The sequence below is a fragment of the Mobula hypostoma genome, chromosome 21, assembly GCF_963921235.1.
Source record: "Mobula hypostoma chromosome 21, sMobHyp1.1, whole genome shotgun sequence".
Classification (NCBI taxonomy): domain Eukaryota; kingdom Metazoa; phylum Chordata; class Chondrichthyes; order Myliobatiformes; family Myliobatidae; genus Mobula; species Mobula hypostoma.
In genome coordinates, this window is record NC_086117.1 from 59,723,030 (window position 1) to 59,741,418 (window position 18,389).

The window sequence follows — 18,389 nt, forward strand, 5'->3', positions numbered from 1 at the left end:
TAAAATTAGTTCACTAAAGCCGGGGGTGGGGGGGGTGGGGGGGTGTTGGGCCCAGCTCACCGCTCCCAATGCTGAGGTCATGTGACAATTCTGATTTATTTTTAATGTTCCTTCATGGATCATCGTAGTTAGGTTGTCAGTACGTACTGACAGCCCGCCAATTTTTGTTCACCTTTAATTGAACCTGTCTTTATACTTCATCCTTTCCTAATGAAGAAACCTTTTTAAAAATTTTTCAGTTTTGTTCCAGAAATGCAATTGTAAATTTGCAGGTTTATTGATCACTGGTGGGGAGATATAGCCTTAACAATTGTCTTATGAAATTGCTATTTTCATTCTTGTTGAGGATACTCAGAACCTAACTCTCTGAATCAGTGTTTGTTCACTCTGAGCAGTGGTTTTTTACTTGACATCCAATATTTTTAATTAAAAATCAGTGCAGATGAGGGCAGCAATGATAACAATTTTGTCTCTAAGGACCTCTTCCAATCAAGTTTTTAATGATTGACTATTCAGCATATTATAGCATTTATTCACCACTTAATGATATTTTCCCTTCTGATAAGTTGTTGACCAAGAATTCATTATGTACCAAATGACAACATTGTCATTTATAGCTCGGAGATAAGAAAATCTGTGGATCTTGGAAATCCAAGACACTCATACACTCTAGTGCACTCTCTTGGCCCAAATGTCAAAGGTTTACTCTTTTCCATAGATGCTGCCTGGACTGCTGAGTTCCTCCAGCATTTTGTGTGTTTGTTGCTTAAACTTTATTCCTTTTTATTTCTAGATTTTAAGTAATTTGAAAACATTGCAGTTTGTATGTTATTAACAGTTTTAACAATCCAAGTTGGAATCTAATGATTAAATAGTTAAATTGTGAGCTATGTATCTATTTTCTATCTGTATTTTGTGTTCCACATTTATTGTGGTAGTTAGTCAGTTGGATAGGGGCATGGGAAACGAAGAGTTTTAGTTACGTATTCATGCCTTTGTGTTTAGTTCAGTCTAGCTAAGGAAGTGAGCTAGGGATGATATCATTTTTGTTGGCCACTTAATTACATTTACAATCACTTCAGCTTTCTTCAATGTAATTAAGCAGACTCACTTAAATATGTTTAATATGCCAAGTCTGTTTATTTTGTTATATCCCTAGTTTTAGTTTCATTACTTTTATCACTTCGAGATCATACGTTTTGCGAGTTTCTTAATCAAGGACTGACTGCATTTATTTCTTTTTGGAGCCTTATTGTTATTTGGACTGGAAAGCCCATCATGCAGGAACACCCCCCCCCCCCGCCCTGCTTAGTCTCTGAGCAGTGTTGGTTTGTTTGAGTAGATGCTACACGTACTTTAAGAAAAGCCCAGTTGTTTGCTGAGTTTTATGTCAGTGTGGTGAATGACAAAATAATAAGTCATTGGTGGTGAATTGAAGCTAAGTAGTTTGTGTTGGCCTCCCACTACGTATAGGGGAATTGATGGAACAGTGTGCCTGCAGACTTGAGCTTCAGATTTAGGTTTGAGTAACAATCAGATGCATCAATCATTTATTTTGTTCACAGTACAGTTTCCTCAAAGGAACTGCTATGCTTGCCCACTGTATATCATCCCATTTCATCTGTCTTTTGGTGTATGAATTTTAATGTGTTGGATTTGATTGATAGGTCAAAGTGACCCTCTGACTTCATTTTGAGTTTCACGAGCTTATTGGGAAACTTTATAAAAACACTAAAAGAGTAACATGCACAAGGGAAATGTAAGCTTGAGTCTGTAAATTGCCGTAAATAAATGTCGGTCCATGGCCGATAGAGGAGCAGCACCTTGTATTCTGAAATAACAGAAAACCTATAGATGCTGGAAATCCAAGCAACACACACAAAATGCTGGAGGAACTTAGGAGGCCAGGCAGCATTGATGGAGTAGAGTACAGTCGACGTTTTGGGCCAAGAACCACCTTCAGGACTGGAGGAAAAAAGATTAGAGTCAGAGTTGGAAGATGAGGGGAAGGGGTGATGTAAAGAGCTGGGAAGTTGATTGGTGAAAGAGATACAGGGCTGGAGAAGGGGGGATCTGATAGAGGACAGAAGGTCATGTAAGAAATAAAAGGGGGAGGAGCACCAGAGGGAGGTGATGGGCAGATAAGGAGATGAGGTAAGAGAGGGAAAAGGGAATGGGGAATGATGGGGGGGGGGCATTGCTGGAAGTTCGAGAAGACAATGTTCTTGTATTCTGTCTGGGTAGCCTCCAACCTGATGGTGTGAATATCCTCTTTTCCTTCCAGTAAATAAAATTTCCCTCCCTCTCTCCTCTTCTATTCCCCACTCTGGCCTCTTGCCCCTTGCCTGCCTATCACCTCCCTCTCTGCCGTCTCCTCCTTCCCTTTCTCCTACGGTCCACTCTGCTCTCCTATCAGATCCCTTCATCTCCAGCCCTTTACTTTTCCTACCCACCTGGCTTCAGTACCACCTTTCAGCAATCTACCTTCCCCTTCCCCCAACTTTTTATTCTGGGGTTTTCCCCTTCCTTTTTAGTCCAGGAGAAGGGACTCCTGGAGAATGCTTACAGCATTTTGTGTGTGTATTGCTCTCAATTTCTGGCATCTGCAGAATTTGTTTAAAATTCTAGTTGCATCCAAAATTGTAAATCAAGTGTAAAAATAAATACTAATTGGTGGATTAGATATTTTAAACAAAAGTTAAAGTTAACTATGAATAGGTGACGGTCATCCCTCACAACCTCAACGCCATTGAATTTGATGGGAGCATGTGCATGGTATTCGTCTCTTCCTCCCCCCTCCCCACTACTAAAGTTACTGACCAGCTCATTGTTGACGTTGATGGAAAGGTTGTTCTCATGACACCATGTTACTAAGCTCTCTCCATCTCCTTCTTGTACTCTGACCCATCATTGTTTTAGATACAGCCTCCAATGGTGGTGTCATAGAAACATAGAAACATAGAAAATAGGTGCAGGAGTAGGCCATTCGGCCCTTCGAGCCTGCACCGCCATTTATTATGATCATGGCTGATCATCCAACTCAGAACCCCGCCCCAGCCTTCCCTCCATACCCCCTGACCCCCGTAGCCACAAGGGCCATATCTAACTCCCTCTTAAATATAGCCAATGAACTGGCCTCAACAGTTTTCTGTGGCAGAGAATTCCACAGATTCACCACTCTCTGTGTGAAGAAGTTTTTCCTAATCTCGGTCCTAAAAGGCTTCCCCTTTATCCTCAAACTGTGACCCTTTGTTCTGGACTTCCCTAACATCGGGAACAATCTTCCTGCATCTAGCCTGTCCAATCCCTTTAGGATTTTATACGTTTCAATCAGATCCCCCCTCATTCTTCTAAATTCCAACGAGAACAAGCCCAGTTCATCCAGTCTTTCTTCATATGAAAGTCCTGCCATCCCAGGAATCAATCTGGTGAACCTTCTTTGTACTCCCTCTATGGCAAAGATGTCTTTCCTCAGATTAGGGGACCAAAACTGCACACAATACTCCAGGTGTGGTCTCACCAAAGCCTTGTACAACTGCAGTAGTACCTCCCTGCTCCTGTACTCGAATCCTCTCGCTATAAATGCCAGCATACTATTTGCCTTTTTCACCACCTGCTGTACCTGCATGCCCACTTTCAATGACTTTCAATGTGTCATCTGCTTCTTGTCAGTGGAACTCGAGCAGAATCTGCTGAATAGTTGTGAGTGTGTGTGGGGAGAAGAGTAGGAGGCTGAGGATACAACCTTGTGGAGCACCAGTGATTAGAATAATCATGGTGGAGGTATTGCTGATTATCCTTATTGATTGCGGTCTGTTGGTCAGAAAGTTGAGGACCCAGTTGCAGAGGGAGGCATTAACTCCCAGGGTCTGAAGTTTACTGATGAATTTGCTTGAAATAATAGTACTGAAGGCAGAACTGTAATCCGTAAACAATACTGAGCCTGGGTGTCTTCTCTGTCCAGATTTTCCAGAGATGAGTTTTAATAGAAGTATACAAAATTGAGGGGCATAAATAGGGTAAATGCAAGCAAGGTTTTTACTCTGAGGTTGGGTTGGGACTACAGCTAGAGGTTAAGGGTGAAAAGTTTAAGGAGAACATGGAGAAATTTCTTCACTAAGAGGGTCGTGAGACTGTGGAATAAGCTGTGGCACATGTGAGCTCAATTTCAATATTTGAGAAGTTTGGATAGGTGTATGGATGGTAGGGGTATGAAGGGCTATGGTCCTGGTATAGGTTGATGGGAGTAGGTAGTTTAAATGGTCCGGCATGGACTAGATGGGCCAAAGGGCCTTTTTCTGTGCTGTACTCACCTGTGGCTCCCCGTGGCTGTTTGTATGCGACAGCAGCCACACCCCGGGCAATGGCTTTGACAAGCTGGTTGAACCAGGTGAGGGTAGCCGACGGGTCTCAAACCCTCGGTGAGATAGGAAGTTGTCTATCCCAGCATTTGAAGACAGGCTTCGGCAGACTGAGCGGACGAGACCAATGGGAAGTCCAGCAGTCAAGAAGGGGAACTCTTGCAAGCGTTGTGGAATGTGTAGAGCAGGACAAGACACAAAAGACGTCCTGGTCATCCACTGCACCTAGTCCCATCTCCAGCCGTCTCGACTCTGTCTTGCCACTGGATCCAGATGGGAGTTGAGAAGAGAGTGAGGCTGAGACCGCGCAACTCTCCCTCACTTAAGTCCAAATCACACGCTAGTCTCGACACCATCAAATGGTGTCGAGGTCCTCATCGACGTCGACGATGGACGAACACACACACTTTTCTGTGACTGAGTGATAAGAATGGCATGAATATGATGGGTTGAAAGGCTGTTTCTGTGCTCAATCTATTGAAAACATGTTGTTTTTTTTTCCCCCACCAGTTGTCTTTTTTTGCCTACTTGTGTGACAGGGACAGTATGAACTAGTATTTGGCATTGCAGGCACTTTCTCCTTTAGATAATTTGATTTTTTTTTATTAGAATCTAATATTTGTTTTACTTTTCCTGCGTATGAATGTTTAAGCTGACTTCTGATTTTTTTTAGCACTTCATTTTTAAAAAAAAAACACTGAATTTGACCAGAAATACTGAAACTGGAGATGAATCATTTGAGAGATATTGAAACCATTTAGTCGTAAAATATTACATACCTGAAATCTTGAATTAAGACTGCCCTTTCACTTCACTGGCATGAACTTCTCATAACTGGTGTTTTCTAAGTTGTGCAGATTTATTTATTTATTTTTGAAATTGTAATGGTCTGGGCTGATCAGACCCAAAAGACCAAAACCAATTCAAGTGTCCAGGTGATGTGGTAATAAGTATACAAGCAGAGCAAAGTAACGAGCCTAATTCATTATAAAACAGAAAGGATAAATAAAACCACATTAAATACTATGTGGGAAGTTGCAAAGATTTCAGGGCTCTCAATCTTTAGTCTTCACTTGATTGTTGCTGTCGTTGGGTGACTTAATAGTTGTTGTTGTTAGGGGGGACTCCAATTTCCAACCTGCAAAACCACCCTGGGTCTGTCCTAGGTACTAATTGATCACAATTCCTTGGTCTAGGTGAAGTCCCAAGAACCAGCGAAAGATGTTCCAATAAATAGGGGTTCAATCTCGAAGCATGGTGAAACATGCAAAGACTGATAAACTCTTTGGTCATTAGTTCTCATGCCACTGGTGTCTTGAGGCTAAGAGAGAATCATGCAGCCACTATTAGCAGACGTTTAACAAACATACAGTGTAAGAATCCAGTCGCTATTAACAAACTGACAGTGTTTAACTTGTACAGACACCCTACATGCTGCAACCTCAAAGATTTGGTGTCATTTGGATTTGTTCATACTTTCATCTGATACTTTTACAAAATTTAATACGCCACAGCACAGAGATATAGCATGGTAACAGACGATGAGCCCTCGTCGCCCTATTACACCTATGTGACTAATTAACTTCATAAACGTCATGCCTTTGGAATGTGGGAGGAAACTGGAGCACAGAGGAAACCCACACAGTCACTGGGAGGATGTACAAACTCCTTACAGACAGGTTGCTGGTGCTGTAATTATGCTGCCGTGCTACCCATTGTTTGATAGTATTTGACAATACATACTGTGTCAAATGCTAACTACTTGTAGGACATAAGTTTTAAATAAAATGTGATATATGCAACCTTTGGTTCCTGCAACAATTGTTACTTTGCTATTGCTTTGATTAAACAGTGACATTCGTATATTTTGGCTTGCATGTGGCTTTTTCTGAGCTTTGATTATTTTGTTCATTTTGGCAATATTTAAGTACTTTGCAGCAAAGTCTATCTATTGCTACAGCATGGAGTAGGCCCTCTCAGCCTTTAGAGCCATGCTTCCCCAGCAAGCTCACACTCAGATTAACCCTAACCCTTTAATGGACAATTTACAATGGCCTATTAGCCTACTGACCGGTACATCTTTGGAATGTGGGAGCACCCGGGGAAAACGCATGTAATTCATGGGGAGGACATGCAGAGACTCAGAGAACAGCACTGCAATTAAACACTGAACTCCAGAACGCACTGAGCTGTGATAGCATTGTGCTAACTGCTACACTACTGTAACTCCAAAAATGTTTCTTCATTTATCATTCTCAGAGTTGCATTCTGTTGTCATGAAGAATCTGCCTGTTTTGAGCCCAGTCAGAACTTGACCTTTGAATTTCTTCTACTTGTCATTCTTACTTTTGTCTTCTTTCTCTGGCCTATGTCCAAGGCAATGTTCTTTGTTGAAGTGCCCTTTGAGTCAGCGATGATTCCCGTCAGCTTAGAGTGCAGTTCCTACAGTTTGGAAACGGGGCGAGTGTGCAGCTGGCAGCTTTGATCGGGAGAGAAAGAGAGTGTAAAGGTCTGCTGCAGTTGAGGAAACGCTGTGAAAGTGTTGTGACTGACTAAATCTGTGCTCCACAGAAGCTGTGACTAGGAAATTATAAAGCAACACACACAGAATACTTGAGGAACTTGGTAGGCCGGGCAGCATCTATGGAAAAGAGAAAACAGTTGATGTTTCAGCCTGAGACACTTCATCAGAACGGGAGAAAGGAGATAAGGTCAGAGTAAGAAGGTGGGGGGAGGGAGGAAGAAATGCAAAGCAGTAGGTGATGAGGTGAAACGGATTGAGGGGTGGAGTGAAGTAAAGAGCTGGGAAGTTGATAAAAGAGATAAAGGGCTGGCGAAGGGGAAATCTGACGAGAGGATGGCAGGCCATGGAAGAAAGTGAAGGGGCAGGGAGGTAATGGACTGGCTGGAAGATGAGGTGAGAAAAGGGAATGGTGAGAGAGAATAGTGGGGGCATTACCAGAAGTTCATTAAGTCAATGTTCATACCATCAGCTTAGAGGCTACCTAGGTGGAATATAAGGTGTTGCTCCTGCAACTGATGTGTGACCTCAACACAGCCGTAGAGGAGGCCATGGACTGACATGTTGGAATGGGAAGTTGAATTAAAATGGGTGGCCACTGGGAAATCCCACTTTTTCTGGTAGGTGCTCGGCAGCACAGTCTCACAGTCTACGTCTCTGCAATATAAAGGAGGCCACACTGGGAGCACTGGATACAGTAGATGACCCAATAAACTCACAGGTGAAGTGTTGCCTCACTTGGAAGGACTGTTTGTGGCCCTGAATGTTAGTGAGGGAGGAGGTGTATGAGCAGGTGTAGCACTTGTTCCAAGGATAAATACCAGGAGGGAGATCAGTGGGGAGGGATAAATGGACAAGGGAATCATGTAAGGAACGATCCCTCTGGAAAGCAGAAAGGAGTGGGTTGGAAGATGTGCTTGGTGGGATCCTGTTAGAGATGGCAGAAGTTGCAGAGTTATTTGTTGGACATGGAGGTTGGTGGGGTGGTAGGTGTGGACAAGAGGAACCCCATCTTTGGTGGGGTGGCAGGAGGATGGAGTGAAGGCAAACGTGTATAATGAAAGATATGGTGGAGGAAGGGAAGCCCCTTTCTTTGAAGAAGGAGGACTTCTCCTTAGTTCTGGAATGAAAAGACTCATCCTGAGAGCAGATCTGGTGGAGCTTGTGGAATTGTGAAAGGGGGCTGGCATTTTTAACAAGTATCAGGGTGAAAAAAGGTATAGTTTAGGTAGCTATGAGAGTTGGTGAGTTCATAAAAGACATCAGTGAGCCTTCTGTCCACTCCTATCAGATTCTCCTTTCTCCAGCCATTTATCTCTTTTACCAATCGACCTCCCAGCTCTTTACTTCACCCCCCCCACCCCAAACTTCTTACCTGGCATTTCATTATCTTTCTGCAGTTCTGATTTCCAGCATCTGCAGATTTTTCTATTGTTTGTGATAGGAAATATGAAAGTTTTTATTTATTCACTCAGCAAACCTCCGGGGGGGAGGGAGGGGGGCGGGGAGAGTCCCAGAGAATTTCACTCTCCTGACACTGTTTTATACTACTTTAACACAAAGATAAAATTAACTATCATTTCAATTGCTCTGATCACTTACATTAACATTTGAAATATATTTGGATAAATGTGCAGAATTGTATGTTTACAATGGCAACAATCCCTGCTAGCAGGGTTCTTTGAATATGCAATACCAGTGTCTGTTCCGTTCCGAAGGCCTCAGTACAAACTCTAAACATTCAAAATATACCCCCTTTGTTTAGAATGACCATGAGACATAGGAGCAGGATTGGGCCATTTGGCCCATCGAGTCTCTTTTGCCATTTTGTCATGTCTGATCCATTTCTCTCTCAATCCCATTCTCCTGCCTTCTCCCCGTCACCCTTCATGCCCTGATTAATCAAGAACCTATCAACCTCTGCCTTAAATACACCCAGTGACCTCGTCTCCACAGCCATTTATGGCAACGAATTCTACATTTCCCACAGTTGAAGGATGACTCCATGATTATACAAACCCCATTTCCAGAAAAGTTGGGATATTTTCCAAAATGCAATAAAAGCAAAAATCTGTGATATGTTAGTTCACGTGAACCTTTATTTAACTGACAAAAATACAAAGAAAAGATTTTCAATAGTTTTACTGACCAACTTAATTGTATTTTGTAAACAGACACAAAGCCATCTATTCCATAAACCAAATCGTTGATGTACAACGTAAAAAGAAGCGGCCCCAACACTGATCCCTGTGGAACACCACTGGTAATCGGCAGCCAACCAGAATAGGATCCCTTTATTCCCACTCTTTGTTTCCTGCCAATCAGCCAATGCTCTATCCACGTGTGTAATTTTCCCGTGATTCCATGGGCTCTTGTTAAGTAGCCTCATGTGCGGCACCTTGTCAAAGGCCTTCTGAAAATCCAAATATACAACATCCACTGCATCTCCCTTGTCTAGCTTACTTGTAATTTCCTCAAAAAATTGTAATAGGTTTGTCAGGCAGGATTTTCCTTTATGGAATCCATGCTGAGTTCTGCCTATCTTGTCATACGCCTCCAGGTACTCTGTAACCTCATCCTTGACAATTGTCTCCAACAACTTCCCAACCACCGATGTCAAGCTAATAGGTCTATAATTTCCTTTTTTGCTTCTTTGCCCCCTTCTTAAATAGCGGAGTGACATTTGCAATCTTCTAATCCTCCGGAACCATGCCAGAATCTATCGACTTTTGAAAGATCATCGCTAATGCCTCCGCAATCTCCACAGCTACTTCCTTCAGAACACAAGGATGCATTCCATCTGGTCCGGGAGATTCATCTACCTTTAGACTATTCAGCTTCCTGAGTACTTTCTCTGTCGTAATTGTGACTGCGCACACTTCTCTTCCCAACCACCCTTGAGTGTCCGGTATACTGGTGATGTCTTCCTCAGTGAAGACTGATGCAAAATACTCATTCAGTTCCTCCGCTATCTCCTTATCTCCCATTACAATTTCTCCAGCATCATTTTCTATTGGTCCTTCTCACCTGTCTTTTACTCTTTATATACTCAAAAAAGCTTTTAGTATCCTCTTTGATATTATTTGCTAGCTTCCTTTCATAAGTTAATCTTTTCCCTCTTAATGACCTTCTTAGTTTCCTTTTGTAAGCTTTTAAAAACTTCCCAATCCTCTGATACATAGCCTCTACATTGAATTTTTTAAAAAATAAAGTAAGGCAGTCTTGTTTGGAATTTTAATAGAGAATAATTTTGTTCTGACTGATGCAAAACTTCATATTCTCTGTCCTTCTGGAAGTGAATTTGAAGATATTCCATGTGGAGAAAGCTGGGCTGGAAACTTAATTTGATTGCTCACAGAAACTACGTGAGCTCAATATGCTGAATGCATCCTTTCCGTTGTAAGATAGAATATCATTTTACTGTGGTCATAAAACTTCATTTACATCTGAGCAGATCTGGACATTTTAATGTGCAAATGCAGTTTGCTGTCACCGTCTACATAATTCATGTGGTTCCATGAGCCCCATGTAGCTTGGCAGCTCTTGAACTTCACTGCATTTAATACTATGGAGCCTGTTACAATTAAAGACAACTTGTGCAAAGCCAGCCAGAATGTGAACAGTCATATGCTGTGCCATAAACATGGGAGAAGCATTTAATCAGAAAATGTGCGCCTTTCCAAATTCTGTTACTGTGATTAATTTCATAGCATCCTGAACCTTTGGCAGATTGACAGAGGTGATTGTTAATGTCATCCTGGGTGCAAAATGTTTGCAGATAAACTCCATCTTTGAATTATATATAACTGAGTCATTTGATCTCAAGCTTGTGGATTGAGTGGCTTTGGATAAAATCTTCTGCATGTTGCAGAACACTACAGCACAGAGCAGGCCCTTTGGCCCATCTTTCCATGCCAAATTATTTTTCTGCCTAGTTCCATTGACCATAGCCCTTCCATCCATGTACTTATTCATATTTATCCCGCATGTTGAAAGAAAACTCGCATCCATCACTTCTGCTGGCAGCTCGTTCCACACTCTCACCACCTTCTGAGCGAAGAGACTCCCCTCTGTCCGCCAGGAAAAAATGGTATCTCCCACTGGCTACCCATTTTAATTCCCCTTCCTGTTCCCATTATGATATGTTTATCCATGGCTCCTCTACTGTTGCAAAGAGGCCATGCTCAGGCTGGAGGAACAACACCTTGTATTCCATCTGGGTAGCCTCCAACCTGATGGCATAAATATTGATTTCTTGAACTGGTAATGCGCCCCCACCCCCTCCACCACCACTTCACCATTCCCTATCCCCTTTTCCCTCTGTCACCTTATCTCTCATCTCCTTGTCTGGTGGTCCTCTTTCTCTCTGTGCCCCCTCCTGTTCTTTCTTCCAGTGCCTTCTGTCCTTTCCTATTAGATTTTCCCCTCCCCAACCCTGTACTCTTTCACCAATCAACTTCCTGGCTCTTGACTTCAGCCCCCGCCCACCCCACCCCCCCCAGTTTCACTTCTCACTTTGTGTTTCTCCCCCCACCCCCAACCTTTTAACTTGACTCCTCAACTTTATTTCTCCAATCCTGCTGAAGGGTCACGGCCTGAAATGTCGACTGTACTCCCTTTTTTCCATGGATGCTACCTGGCCTGCTGAGTTCCTCCAGCCTTTTGTGTCTGTTGCTATAAAAATCTGCAGGAATATTTGGTGACGTATCCAGTTCCTATTACTTTTTCTGATCTTCTGACCACGTACCATATCCAGAGGACGGTGCGTGTGTTTGATCAGTCTCGCTTGTTGCTGCCAGAGGATGGTGGGGTGTCTTGGGCAAGGTTGAATTCATATGGTTTGTGGACTAGACCATATCGTTCATGGTCTTGTGTTTCTGGTTGTTTTTTTTTGTTGTTCTTTTGTGAGATTTTGATTAGGTTGGACTGTCTCTGTGGTCTACAGTTAATGAACAACACAGTGCCAAATTGAACTGAACTGAGTTGGAATTGAACATTCTTGAGCTATTTCATTGAGTTTGTGGTTTGATTGTTTTTTTTATTCTGTATTTTTTTCACTTTTTTTTGCCATTTGCGTGATTTGGATTTTTTTTTTGCCTTTTGGGGTTTGATGTTTTTCTTTGAATGGGACTCATGGTTTTCTTTGTTTTGTGGCTGTCTGTGGGAAGATTATCTCAGGGTTATATACTGCATTCATCATTTGATAATGTACATTGGAATGTTTATTCCTGCATCCTTGGGTGATTGAATTCCTTGATGAAGGGGACAAAGGATCGGTGGGACCATTTGCCAATCCTTATGTTTGTCAGAGCATCTAAAAGCTATAAAAATGTTGTCACTGTACTGAGCTGAACTGTACTGAAATATGCCTTTTGTGTTTTGTATTTTGTGTCTTTGCTCTTTTGTTTGTTGCCACTTGAACATGGTCTCGTTTTTATTGTAACTTACTTTGACCTCCAAGGCTGGAGCAGAGGTAGAAGAGGATGTTGCTTGGAATGGGGTGTATTAGCTGTAAGGAGGGTTTGTGTTTGATGGAGTTTCGGAAGCTGGGAGGCTGACCTGTTACAACTGTACAAAATGATGGGAGAAGAAAGTCAATCCTTTTCCCAGGTAGACATCTCAAATACTAGAGGGCACTGGTTTAGGGTGAGAGGAGGGGAAAGATTAGAATGCTTGGTGCCTGGAAAAAGCAACCAAGGGAGGTGGCAGCAACCAATACGATAGCTGTTTCGGAGCATTCAGGCTTACAAGGAATTGGGATGGGGCCATGTGCAGGCTGATTTAATTAATTGGGATTGCATCAAGTTTGGCACAGATGATGGGCCAAAGGGCCTTTCTTGTGCAGTCCTCTGATGTGTTTCAGTTCAAGTTCAAATTGTTTGCAGGCTCTTGTTATTTTGCAGACCAACAGTGGATTCAAGCAAAATGCAGTGACATCCAAGGCGGTTTTGATCCGTGTTTAATTGCCTTGTTTAGTCATTCATCTTAACTTGACCTGAAACTTAAACACGAGAAAGTCTGCAGGTGCTGGAAATTCAAAACGACACCCACAAAATGCTGGAGGAACCTAACAGGTCAGGCAGCATCTGTGGAAAAATAAGACTGTTGATGTCTTGGGCAAAGTCCTGAAGAAGAAACTTCCCAACATCTGCTAAGTATTTTATCAAATGGTATAAAAATGTATTTGTAGAATAGAACAGAACTTTATTGTCATTGCTCAAGATAATGAGATTGTGATATGTCTTCAGTCTGTGCAAAACAGTTACTTACAATGCCTGTGTATGTTAGGGCATATTCCGGACTTGGGGTGTATAGCAAAATATTGACTTCAACTAACTTCAGTGACCAGTCTTTAGGCTTGAGTGTGGACTATAGATTAAATTTTAAATGCAGCTCTGGGCAATAAGTTCCTACAGCTGTGAACAGAAGTTGATTGAAAAACCAAACGATGCTGATTAACAATCACTTTGAGTGTCTGGAGTGTGGGTGCAAAGAAGGTGGTGTGAAAGTTGTATATAATTTAAAAGAAGCATTGTAGATCATTGTAAATATAGAATTGTCCTTTGATCTTAACCATATAAAATGTCATGTAGTATTGGGTCAAGTGGGCCTCTTCCTTCAGAGAATGTCTCATTTTGTCAAATAAAAGATTATTCAAAATGAATGTTAATCAGCATTGTTTGGTTTTTCAATTGACTTCTGTTCACAGCTCAGGGAACCTAATGTCCAGAGCTGCATTTAAAATTTAATCTACAGCCCATGTTCAAGTCTAAAGATTGGTTGCTGAAGTTACTATTTTGCTATACATCCCAAGTCTAGAATATACTCTTAACATACTACAGGCATTATAAATATCTATTTTGCACGGACTGGAGTAGCACAGCAATCTCGTTGTCTTGAGCAATGATGATAAAGTTCTGTTCTATTCTATAATTAAACTTGTACTGTTTGATAAAATTCTTAGCAGATGTTGGGAAGTTTGTTCATGGAACTTAATTTTGTAAAATTGAGTTAAAATTGTGTCTGTTGCTAGACTAGAATAGTTAGTGTTTCAGTACTCCTAGAGCAGTTCCTTCTGTCTTTTCCTTGCATGGACATTTTTATTTGGTATTGCATATTTGATGAATTTTCAAAATTATTGTAGTATTGCCTCAACAGAACAGTTGATTTGACAACTCCTTTTTGTATTATGGAAGTATGTGGTCATTGAACCCAGAAGCTTCTTCTGCAATTGGGGTATGATTTTGCATTTTCTTCCCCATTATTTTCTACGTGGCAAAAATGTTAGCTTTCATTTCCTAATGAAGAATCTCCTTGAAAAAGTTAAATACTACTTGGATAAATGCTTAGTGTTCTAATATGCCTATTTTCCTATTTGCACTGTAAGTGGCATTTTTCCTCAGTCTGTTTTGAATGTTCCATAGGAAACTGAATGGCAGACTATCTTGTCTCTCTGGGACAAAACTGCAGTGGATTGTGTCCACTGCTCGTTGTCAATGGACTGGAGATTTACTGATGGCCTGTGCAAAGGGAATGTTTGATGTTGAAGTGCTGCTTTTGTTGCATGTTGAGAGTTATATTTCTTTCAAGTTGTTCACTGCTTTAAATACAGCTCCTGTCTGAAATCACATTGAAGAAGAGAGACCTGCTTGACATGTTCGAGGTCAGTTTGCTTGTGCTATGGTACTCAGCTTTCCTTCAATGTGTATTTATTTTGCTTTACCTTAATGATACTGTGGTGAGTCAATCTGAACAAATTCTAAGAATGAACAAGTTCTTCCATAGAATGTTGAACAACACAGGAACAGGCTTTTAGCCCCAGAACGTCTGTGTGGACCATGATCCCAAATTGAATTCATCTTGCCTGTCTGCGTGTGATGCCTCCGTCCCTGTTTATTCATGTGGGAGTCTTCGCGTCATTAAACATTTTAATTTGTTGTAGAAACAGATATCACGTGTAGAGTTAGACCATAAGGTATAGGAGCAGAATTAGGCCATTTGGCCCATCGAGTCTGCTCTGGCATTTCATCATGGCTGATCCATTTTCCCTCTAGACCCAATCTCCTGCCTTCTCCCCATATCCCTTCATACCCTGACCAATTAAGAATCTTATTAACCTCTACCTTAAATATACAAAAAGACTTGGCCTCTACAACCACCTGTGGCAACAAATTCCACAGATTCACTACTCTTGCTAAAGAAATTCCCTTCCATCTGCATTATAAATGGATGACCCTCTCTCTCCTCTGGTACTAGACTCTTCCACCATTGGAAACATCCTCTCCACATCCACTCTGAGGTCTTTCAACATTTGATAGGTTTCAATGAGGTCACCCCTCATTTTTCTGAATTCCAGTGAGCAGAGGCCCAGAGCCATCAAATGCTCTTCGTACGACAAGCTGTTCAATCCCGTGCTGTTATTTCATTGAGTAATAAAGCACAGAAACAGCCCCTTTGGCCCTGCTAGTCCCAGTTAGAACGTAGAAATCTACAGCACATTACAGTCCCTTCGGCCCGCATTGTTGTGCCGACCATATAACCTACTCTAGAAGCTGCCTAGAATCTCCCTAACGCATGGCTCTCTATTTTTCTAAGCTCCATGTACCTATCTAAGAGGTTCTTAAAAGAACCTATTGTATTTGCTTTTGTCACCGCTGTTGGCAGTGCATTCCACACACCCACCACTCTCTATGTGGAAAACCTTACCCCTGGCATCCCCTTGATACCTACTAAGCACCTTAAAAACGATGCCCCCTCATGTTAGCCATTTCAACCCTGGGAAAAAGCTTCTGGCTATCCACACAATCAATACCCTCATCTTAAACACCTCTATCAGGTTGCTCCAAGGTGAAAAGGACAAGTTCACTCAACCAGTTACTTGCATTTGGCTCATAAGTCCAATCCCTTACCTCTCCATGTAACTATCCAAATGCCTCAGTGTTGTATTTGTACCCCATCACCCAGAACATGCCATCTTCTCATTACTATTATCAGGAAGGAGGTACACACTCAACAGCTGCTTCGCCTCTGTCAGTTAATTTCTGAATAAACATTGAACCCATGAACACTACCTCCTACTTCTTTATTTTTATTTTTTACTTTAATTCATGTTTTTTCTATTATGTATTGCATTGTACTGCTACCGCAAAGTTAACAAATTTCACATGTGCTTGTGATATTAAACCTGATTCTGATTCTTGACCACTTCCTCATTTTAAATTTTAACATCTTTTAACAAAAGATCACTGACAACAGCGCATCCTTTCATGAGGCATCTTTTGAACAGAAGCAAAATATATGTCACCACCCAACCAGACGGTCTCCAATGCACCTGAACTCATAGTCACTATTGTGAATGTAAGATCAGTCTTCTGGAAAGTGAACCCATGGTAAACATCTGGTCCAGGTGTGGTGTCCTTGACTCTGTCATTAAGTACTGTGCGTATCAACTGGTAGGGATACTTGCAGACATTTTTTTAAATCACGCCCTGCTTCAGTCTGATTCCCACCTGCTTTAAGAAGACACCATCATGCTGGTACCTAAGAAAATCAAGGTAATATGGCATATCTACTACCACCCAGTGACTGACATCTACTGTAGTGAAGTTGTACTCATTGCTACCATCAGGAAGGAGGTACAGGAGCCTGTAGGCCCACACTCAACAATTCAGGAACAGCTTCTTCCCCACTGCCATTCGATTTCTGGATGGACATTAAACCCATGAACACTACCTCACTACTTTTTTTATTTCTAGTTTTGCTCTACTTTAACTATTTATAAGTTTGTGTGTGTGTATACATATATCCAGTTGCAAGAAAGTTTGTGAACCCTGGTTTTCTGTATTAATTACTCATACGACATGGTCTGATCTTCATCTAAGTCACAATAATAGACAAACATAATCAACCTAAACTAACAACATACAAACAAATTGTACTTTTCATGTCTTTATTGAACACATTGTTTAGTCATTCACAGTCCAGGCTGGGAAAAAGTATGTGAGCCCTTGTATTTAATAATATTAGAACCTCCTTTAACAGCAATAACCTCCTCCAAACGTTTTCTGTAGTTGCTGATCAGATTTGCATAATGGCAAGGAGGAATTTTAGACTATTCCTCCATACAAAACTGTTCTAGTTCATCAATATTTCTGGAATACTTTGCTTATCTTTCTTCCCGGACCTCCTGTCCCATGATCCTCTCATATCCCTTTTGCCAATCACCTGTCCAGCTCTTGGCTCCATCCCTCCCCCTCCTGTCTTCTCCTATCATTTTGGATCTCCCCCTCCCACTTTCAAATTTCTTACTAACTCTTCCTTCAGTTAGTCCTGACGAAGGGTCTCGGCCTGAAACGTCGACTGTACCTCTTCCTAGAGATGCTGCTTGGCCTGCTGCGTTCACCAGCAACTTTGATGTGTGTTGCTTGAATTTCCAGCATCTGCAGAATTCCTGTTGTTTCCCTTTTATGGACTCTCGCTGCCTCAGTAAATCATCAAGCATATTCAAAGACCACACCTTCCCTGGCCAATCTCTCTTCCTCTCTCCCATTGAGTAGAAGATACAAAAGCCTGAAATGACTTAACACCAGGCTTAAGGACAGTTCCCAGTACCATTTGATGAATTCTTGACATCAGTTTACCTTTTTTGGTCTTGCACCTTATTGTCTACCTGCAGGGCAGTTTCTCCATAGTTCTTGCTCTTTTTTCAGATTCAGAATCAGGTTTAATTTCACTGGCCTATGTTGTGAAATTTGTGAACTTTGTGACAGCAGTGTTACTTCTATCCTAGCCTCTCTCCACTGGCTACCAGTATGGCTTAGAATTGATTTTAAGATTCTCCTGTTTGTTTATGAAGCCCTAAATGGGCTGGCCCCCTCCTATATCACAGACCTTCTAACACCTTATTCTACTTCCAGGTCCCTCAGGTCGGCTGACTTTGGGGTTCCTGGCTGTCCCGCAATCTAAATTTAAGTTCAGGGGTGACCTCGTCTCTGCTGTTGTAGCCCCTAGACTATGGAACAGCATTCCCCTCCCTATCAGATCTGCCCCCTCCATTGACTCTTTTAAGTCCAGGCTCAAAACTTACCTTTATTCACTCATGTTTGAATCTTCCTGATGTGGCTGATTTTTGGCTTGTGCCTAGGCTCATGTGTTGTTTATTTTGTGCCTATAAGCTGTGTGCCTTGTTGTTTATATCTGTGTTTCTTGTATTTGTGATTTTAGCTACCTGTTATGGTTTGTACAGCACTTTGGTCAACGTGGGTTGTTCTTAAATGTGCTTTATAAATAAATTTGACTTGACTTGATTGCAATACATAATCAAAGAGGGGACAAGAAACTGAATTATGTTCTAATTCCTGTTCACCCCTGTGAGTGCAGCATTCTTTCCTGCTTTATGTTGGGGAAGCAGCATTGGTGCTGGAGATGCAAAAAGAATAAATAAACTCATCAAAAAGGCTGGATACATCCTTGGTGACAACCCGGACTCTTGAGTTGGTGGAGAGGAG

The 18,389-nt window shown here is 41.7% G+C and overlaps 1 protein-coding gene across 5 annotated transcripts in view; it reads left to right on the forward strand.

Moving 5' to 3' along the window:
• arvcfb (ARVCF delta catenin family member b) overlaps positions 1-18,389 on the forward strand; it is a 508,908-nt gene that overhangs the window by 92,507 nt on the left and 398,012 nt on the right. The gene's annotated exons all lie outside the window — the stretch shown is intronic.